The following is an 8,752-nucleotide window of genomic DNA, read 5'->3' as shown; positions in this document are numbered from 1 at the left end:
AAAGAAGTGGAAGAACAACACAATGAAAGAGGGTCGGGATTTCAAGAGAGCGTGCATGTGGTTGACATGAATGCTGCTTTCCACACCATTGCTCAAGAGTTTAGTCTTGACAACTTGGACACTTTTCTTGGAGATGATCTAGGAGGTTGTCTGAGGAGGAGGGAGAGAAGTCGAGACGGTGTTGCTTTTAACGCTTAACTGCTGCGTGGAAGCAATGATCGCATTATATCCTGGATGTGACTTGGTGTTCTTAGATTTGTCGTGAAACTCCTTAACCTGAAGTACACAAATGGGTGGAGTGATAAGAGTTTTACCGTATTGCTTCAACTACTCCGCATGGTGTTGCCTGCTGGTAACAAGATACCAGAGAATAACTACAAGGCAGATAAGATGATTAAAGACTTGAAACTGAAATGCAAGAAGATTGATGCATGTAGAAATGACTGCATCTTGTATTGGGAAAAGAATGAATTTAAGGTTACCTGTCCTACTTGTGGAGTTTCTAGATACAAAACTCCAACCATTGAGGATTTGAGGAAGCAAACCAGGGTGCCTGCTAAGGTCTTGTGATACTTTCCACTTACGGAAAGGTTGAAGTGATTGTATAGTGTGCCTTGGGTGGCAAAGGAGATGCGGTGGCATTCTACTGGAGAATCAAAGCCTGGCACGATGAGGCATCCTGTTGACTCGGTAGTGTGGAAGCAAGTCAATTTAAAATATCCAGACTTCTCTGTAGAGCCACGGAATGTTCGCTTGGGACTAGCCACTGATGGTTTTACTCCTTATGGCAACTTTGGAGCGCAACACAGTTCATGGCCTGTTATGCTTGTGAACTATAACCTCCCGCCTTGGCTATGCATGAAGTCTCAATTCACTATGCTTTCAACTCTCATTGAGGGTCCAAAGCAACCAGGTAATGATATTGACGTTTATTTGCAGCCGTTGGTTAAAGAACTCCAAGAATTGTGGCGTGATGGGGTGATGGTTAAAGATGCATTTAAAGGTGAAGAGTTCCATATGCGTGCCATTTTATTGTGGACAATCCATGATTTTCCAGCTTATGGGAATATCTCTGGATGTAGAACTAAGGGAAAATTTGCTTGCCCTCCTTGTGGTCCGAAAACTGCTTCTGTAAGACTTCACCATGGAAGTAAGCATGTGTATATGAGAAGTAGACGGTGGCTTCCATTGAGATCCGAGGCTAGAAATGATACAAGAGAAAGCACCTATGATAAGACAAAGGAAGAAGGTGAGCAACCAATAAGGTTGACTGGAGTTGAAGTTAAGAGAATGACTAAGAGTTTGAAAAATCATCAATTTGGGAAGCTCGACAAGAATAAGGAAGGGAATAAAGTTTTTAGAAACTTAACACAATCTAAATTATATACATAATCCTAACTGACTTTATTACTTCAAAAATCATTTAGGAAGTACACTAGCTTCATTGAGGACAATATAACAAGTGCAAGGAGGAGGACTGGGCACACTAGGGTTGCATTGTGTTCTGATGATTTCATCACATGGTTGACAAAACAGTAGGAGTTCCTCGAATCCACTGATGATCACTTCAAGGATTTAGTTAGGGGACCTACACGCTTTGCTACAAAGTACCATAAGTATTGTGTTAATGGGTTTCTCTTCATCACCAAAGACTATCAGAAAAATAAAAGGAACCAAAACAGCGGTGTTACCACAAGTTGCCCTACAACTTTTCGTTCTAGTTCTAAGGATAAAAATCCAATTGATGAAGATGCAGATTACTATGGCGTTCTAACAAACATTGTTCAACTAAATTATCGTGAAGACTACAAGACTGTTTTGTTCAAGTGTGATTGGGCTAAGTGCACACAACTTGGTGTGAAAGTGGATGAGGAAGCAATGTTGAGGTTGGTCAACTTATCCAATCAACTCAGTTCGGACCATATATGTGATGAACCATTTATTCTTGCAGAGAAGGCTACTCAGGTTTTCTATTCCCAAGATCCCAAGAATCTTGAATGGCATGTAGTGCTGGAGGTTCCAAGAAAAGTGTATTTTGATGAAGGTGGACCGTGTCTCTCAGAGGAAAGAGTGGTGAATGATTCAGATATAGGGCCTAACAACCTCGACATTTCTATGGTGGATGAACTGATATTCAACGACCCAGATGACATGTTTGAAGTTGTTGAGAGTAGCAGAAAAAGAAAGAGATCTAGAATATAGTCCATTTATATTTTGTGTTGACTTAGTGGTGTGAGTTTTGTGGTATTAAAATTTTGGTAGTTCTTTGATTAAGTGCAACTTTTTTTTTGAACAGGGTATGCCTGTACTTGAATCTTTTTATTTTCCGGCTGTATTTTTCATGTGTGCATAATAGGCCTTTTATGGAATGCTTTCTCTTGCTAGTTAAATAGAAATTTAAATAAAAATTAATCGATCTTGATCTCGCACCATGGACATGCATACTTGTTGTATTGTATTACAGCCTCTTTGCACATGGACGAGAGACAAACACATAGCAGCTCACATTTACTAAGTGACAGCCTTGGTGATGACTTAGGTAATGGAGATGACTTTTAGTTTTCAGTTTTCCATACCATTGTTTTGATCTTACTAACAAATTTGGTTGATATATGCAGGTGAGACACACATTTCTGGTGCATCAACTTCCTCTTCTAAGGAAACAAGAGGTCCTTCAATAGGTGTTTCGGAGGATTTGCCCGAATGCTATGAGAAGGTAATCATTAAGCTTAATGAGTGGGGTCAACCAGATGAGCCCAAAGAAGAGGTTGACCATTTCATCACCAAGCTTGGTCACATTGCTCGCCGTGACATCCCAATTCGCTATGATAGCTGGAAACCAGTTCGTTCGCATGAGAGCATCATACCCAAAGCAATTAAAACTTTAGGAAGAATGTATGTGTTTGAAAACATCGATACTATTGACACGGATTGGACAATAAGCAAATTCAGAACGTGCGTGGAAGGAGTACAAGCATGAGTTGTTCAAAAATACGCCAAAGATCAACCTCCTTCCTTTGTGAGGGAACATCCCAAACAAGGAATTCCGCGCAAGATTGGCGACAATTTGTGGATAATTGCAATTCTGAGAAATTCAAGGTTAATGGGTTTTCTGTTTTATTTCATGGTGATTAAGTATATGTGTTTTGATATAAATTAAAGTGCACTATTACTAACTTTAACATGTGCAGGCTTCTAGTTTGAGGAACACAGAAAATCGTAAGCAACAAAAAAACTCTTCATGTCTTGGGAGGAAATCTGCAGCTGTAGCTAAAGTTGAAATGGCAAAGGAGAAAGGGGTCCTTGTGTCATCTATCACTAGATTGGACCAATATATGCACAATCATAAAAGAAAGAATGGGGAACACCAAGACCCGGAGCTAGTTGTTGGTGTACTGATTTAATAAGAATTGAGATACTAAATTATTTTTAAGATAGTAATTTGAGATATTTTTGTTTATCCGATTTACTAGGAAAAGCTTAATGACTACACTGCTTTGCACTCGGAGTCACGAGAGACGTCGGTGAATGATGCCCTCACAAAGGTCTCGTATTGAATCATAGTTATTGTAATTAATTGTTGTTTGACATGATTTTAAGGGTATTAAATCGATTGTCCATTAAGTACAGGTTCTTGGGCCAGATAGTAGGGGCTGTTTTCGAGGCTTGGGTGAAAGGGGTCTGCAAAACATCGGTGAAGAAGATGAAAGTTGTGGCACAACAGAATTTAGCTTTGAAAGAGATGAACACGGACCTTGTGAAGAGGGTAGATGTTCTTCAGAATACAGTGTTGGAGAATTCAGCTTTGTTGAGAGAATTTATGAGGCAAGGAAGAATGCCTATGGCAGATGTTGAATCGCCACGTTCTAGTCACGCTTCCCCGGTAATTATTCGAGTTATTTTTTGAAAAAACATCTCTTATAAGGAAAGACTGATAACACAATTTAAATTTGTAGGTTGTCAATGAATATATTGGTAAAGAATGTGATCTGCGTGGTGGTTGTCCACTTAGAGTCGTGGCGAGAGGTATCGTACAAGATATTGATCCTAATATCGAGTTTGGTAACAGGAGATTGGAAGAGGGAAACTTCAAAGTTCATGTGAACGTGGTTTATGACGGAGGTGCTGTACTACCATTGCCTCATGATGATTGGAGATCAAAGCTTGGCGAGGCCGCTCAAGGGAGTGTTATCCGCCCAAAGAACCGCTAATGTTGTAATCATTAGGTCACCTTCTTGAAACACCGCTCATTTACTTAAATGTTTTATTGGCTTTTACCGGTGCCAAGCACTAAGTAAACTACTAGCTTTTTGTTATTTCCTTTTTTGGGTTTTCGTGGGTTGTGATGTATATTTTTTTATCACTATTTAATATGGTTCTTAGGAAAGAAATAATTGAGTTGTGTTCTACCAACCCCTTGGTGGTAACTCTCACTGTGCAAACTTATGATAAGTTTGCATTGCTGGTCCCAAGCCCAGATAAAGGAGGAGGGAGAAGGATGGGAGATGTTTTGTTTTGCTGGATTCACCTATGTTAACTGAAGCTGCTGGTGCATATTTTACTCCATCCTGTTTCTTAGGGCAATATGGAGCTTTTATATGTTTTGCATGGACAAGAAGGTGGAGTTACACATGTAAGTGAATACTATCATCCTTTCCCCCTGATATTCATCATATATGTGTTGCCTATGTTTTTCTCTCTTCTGGTGGATGCATTTTTGAAATTTGATTGTAAAGTTTAAATTTCGTCTCAAATGTACTATTTCCACTTTTTCTGCATGGAATCTTACACGACTCTTATATCCTATGCAATTCTGCCACATGGGCATCACATACCACCCACCAAGTTGGAAAGACAACATTTGGTATGAGAAAAGTGTACAGATGGTAGAGCAGAAGCCAAGTTTTAAGTGAATAGCTTACAAGGAGTGATTTGGACCTCATAAAATGTCTGGTCAGTGTTGACAGATCCTCAAAACCCTCTAAATAGCATTCTAAGTATCTTCTTTCATTGAAAAAAATCAAGAATATCCCTCTTCATTTCTACCTATTCACTTTGTCTTTGAATCTGGTTGAATCTTTAGTATCAAGGTGTTAATATTCGGGTTTTTTCAATACCTGTTACTTATTTTCAAATTTTACCAAGAGGGTATCTCTTATTTTTCTGTAGTTTATTGTGTTGAAGAAGAAGTTTTGGTGAAGTTTGGAAAGAATCTGTGTGTGAGAGCTAAGAAGATGGTGGGGGCTATATCACTTATAGGTTCATCAGTTGTGGACTCACACACTTGCCCATGTCTTTGTTTGGATGCCCTTTCATCATCTACTATGAGTTTCAAGAGTAGTGGTGATATTGGTTTTAACAGAAATTCATTTGGTAAAAAACAATTGAAGCGAAACGAGAACAATTGGAATTGAGTAGTTCATTTGTTGATTGTTGTCATGAGTGGCCTTTTCGTGAAAGTGCTCTGCAGGATTGTCAATGGATATTCTAACAAGAGGCAACGGAAGGTTCGAAGTCTTGTGATCGTCAATGAACTGGCTAGTCAAGATGAAGACAACTTTGACGATGTAAAAGCGGGTTAGGGAACTGATCTCATTTAAATAATTTGTATGTATAATTTTGTTCTAATCTTTGAAAACATGAATTTGTTCACCTAAAACTGTGCAACTCATATGTGGTAGATTTTTTTGGAAATTGTTATTACGATTCAACTAAATTACGTTTTAAGATCTAGAATTATATATCCTTCTTCAAGAATCGCTTTGAGTTTGTGCAAGACCAACTCTTTACTTTCTTCCGCAGGTTGTAATTTGCATTTAGTATGTCTCGACTAATTGGTATTTCTCTTGATTTCATCACGAAATGTTACGCTTTTATTTCCCTTTGTTTGTGTGTTTGAAAAGCATCTCTAAAATCAACGAACACTATTATCTGCTTTATACTCTTGCAAGGCTCACTCTCTCAATGCAAATAATTGGGTTCTTTGTGAGGATGGCGTCTTCAGTAATATGGATCCAGATTTACAGAATGGGGGTTTCATTTGTAGACAATACACGGGAAGCCGATTATGATTTACGAAGTAGTTTTTTGACTCCCTCAACTTCTGCTGCAGCTAGACAGAATTCTCATTCTGACGAGATTTTAGGAAGCTCTATTTATAATCCAGCTTATTTCTCATCTCTTTTTGAAGATGTTCAAGAGAATGGATCTGCTGATGGGGTAGTGAGTTTCTTTCTCCTTTTGTTTTGAATCCTTTTACTTTTCTTCTTTCTATGTTATAGGTGAAATTTCCATGATCCCGTTAGCTTGTTTTGACAAAACCCAGTTGATTCAATGCCTGAAATATGTACCTTCTGGAAAGAAATGAAGGCGAAGTCACTAGTGAACATGCGTAATCCATATTGGAAAGAAATGAATGCAAAGTCTTTGAAACATAATGGGAATACTATTCTTTGATTTGATATCTTAGACTACATCTTTGTAAAGATTGTTTTGTAAAGCATGCTTTGGAGAAGGGATCGAGATTGTGGCAATTGGCTAGTAATTTACTAATTTAGTGGTATAAGGACTATTCAACTTTTCAGTGGTTCAACTTAGTGTTGTTTTCCTTTAGCTTCTCCCTGATTAGAGGTATTTAGTTTCTTAGCATTGAATAAATTCTTATCCGATTTTCACTTGGGAACAAAAAAGGCAGATTAACAAAACAACATTAATAATGATAACAAACGCGTTTTCCGTGTAGTTGATTGCAAATTGTTAGTTTCTTTTTTTATTAATTTGTATAGACTCATTCATCGGAATTATTCTTTTTGTAGGAAAATAAACTTGATACTGATGATTACCTTTAGTTTAGGTAACACTTTCTATCGTTTTTTAAAACAATTATGAGGGAAATTTCTATATTTGAAGAAAATATAAGAGGGCTTAAAACGGGGATCTCGATTATTACAGCTTATTTTTGCTTGTTTAGTATGCAAAGTTATGGAACCGATAAAGTTGGGTGGCTCTTTGCTCCAATCGCATTCCTTTGGTTTCTTATGATGGGAGGTGTCGGTGCATTCAACATTTGGAAACATGGTCATAGTTTAAGGCTTTCTCTCCTCGTTTATGTATATCGGTTTCTTAAAAAGGGAGGTTGGAGTGCCTTGGAGGAATAATGCTCAAGATCACAGTCAACTTCTTATTTTGTTATTTAGCATCTCATCTCCAATTCATTTGCATTTCATCGAGAAGGACTAGCGGTCTCTTGGGTTACTAATGTGCACATCATTATGCAGGGGAGAAGATTAGACTTTGCTGATTTAGACCATTTTCTGTGGTGGTCCGATCTTTGGTTTGCTTTAATATAAACTGATATTAGTTGTTCCTTAGTGCTCCTCTGTGTTTTTTCATGTTCATAACTAATATTTCTTTTTGCGGTGAATTTGTTCATTCCTCGCAGCTGCTATAGAAAAGGATTTATGGGCTCTTTGGAAGTGTGAACGAGGAGTACCTCAAAGCTCTTAACTCACTATTTAGCAATTTCCACGCGTCGAGGGCCCCGAGCCTGCGACACTCAAAGATCCCCCACTTGGTCACATCACTCAAGACGGTTCTGGAGGCAACTCAAGAAGCTGCTTTGGATTCACTTTTCCATCTCGGGCATCTTGGCAGCTTGCCTGCCGAAGTCTCTAAAACTCGATTAGTGGTCAGCCGCAGAGGCAATTCCTTTCTGCAAGATTTGATTCGATCCTAGTCCACCCCGATTCCAGGAAAAGGCGGAACTTCTTCTACAGTGTTTACCTGGGACGTTAGTGGTCACCATTAAGCGTGGAAACAATTTGAAGCAATCTGTTGGCAATGCTAGTGTCGACTGCAAAATCACACTTGGAAATACTCCGCCCAGGCAGACGCAGGTAAGAAAAAGTGCCAAGTCAATCAATTATTTTCTGTTGACATAAGCTTCTTTACAAACTTGCCTTTTTAATATAGAAGGCCCTAGGACCATGCTTCCATGGTTTTGATTCTGTTTGAAACTGAACTGTTGCTTAACAAGTCAAACCCCTAAGGCTAAGGTACTAGATTGAACAGATTTTGCTTATACAGGTTTTCTGTTTGCATTTAGTTGTTTTCTTCAATCGATCTGCTTTTTAATTTTAAGTCGCATCTGATAATTATAGCTGTTGTTTAGAATCTATTTTAAAGAAGTTATGGGCCGCATACATCGGGTCTAATCTGGATTTGTAGTAGTAGTATAGGTAATGGTGATGGCGAGTAATATCTTGGTGGAATGGTGGTACTAGCGGTTAGGAAACTAAGATATTTATCGAAAGGGAGCACCACTTAAACTTGGTAACCGGGACTACTTTACTTCTTTTAAAGGTATTGTATCTCCATAGAAGCTTTCCACATGAATCTAACCGTAATACATGTTTGCTTTGTAGGAATCGCGTGGTCCGGCCGCTTGTGTTGGTTTTAATATTTTGTGAGTTCGGTCATGTATTAGCCCGACTTGTTGGTCGACTTGTTAAATAGAGCTTATGCATACATTTCTCCCCAAATGAAAAGACTAAGACTCCAAGAAAGCAAAAGCGAGAAAATTTCAATATTGTTTGTCAAAGCCGAACGATGCTAGCAAAGTGCCACCGAGAAAGGTAGGCGGGTTTCCTCTATATCATATCAGTTTTGTTATATTTGCAATTAGCATTAGGGTTCTGCTGCCGCACGGCTGTTAATATTGATATTATATCTAAACAATGTTATATAGAGCATA

At 38.5% G+C, this 8,752-nt stretch overlaps 1 long non-coding RNA gene across 1 annotated transcript; it reads left to right on the top strand.

The window, feature by feature from the left end:
* The first annotated feature begins 3,195 nt into the window (after nt 1-3,195).
* On the top strand, nt 3,196-3,765 carry LOC147487728 (uncharacterized). The gene is made up of 3 exons (XR_015201946.1): nt 3,196-3,386; nt 3,474-3,545; nt 3,631-3,765. It is a non-coding gene; the product is annotated as an uncharacterized LOC147487728 (long non-coding RNA).
* Nucleotides 3,766-8,752: the final 4,987 nt, after the last annotated feature.

The sequence above is a fragment of the Coptis chinensis genome, chromosome 7 (genome assembly GCF_015680905.1).
Source record: "Coptis chinensis isolate HL-2020 chromosome 7, ASM1568090v1, whole genome shotgun sequence".
NCBI lineage: Eukaryota > Viridiplantae > Streptophyta > Magnoliopsida > Ranunculales > Ranunculaceae > Coptis > Coptis chinensis.
This window is presented reverse-complemented; position numbering and strand designations above follow the sequence as displayed.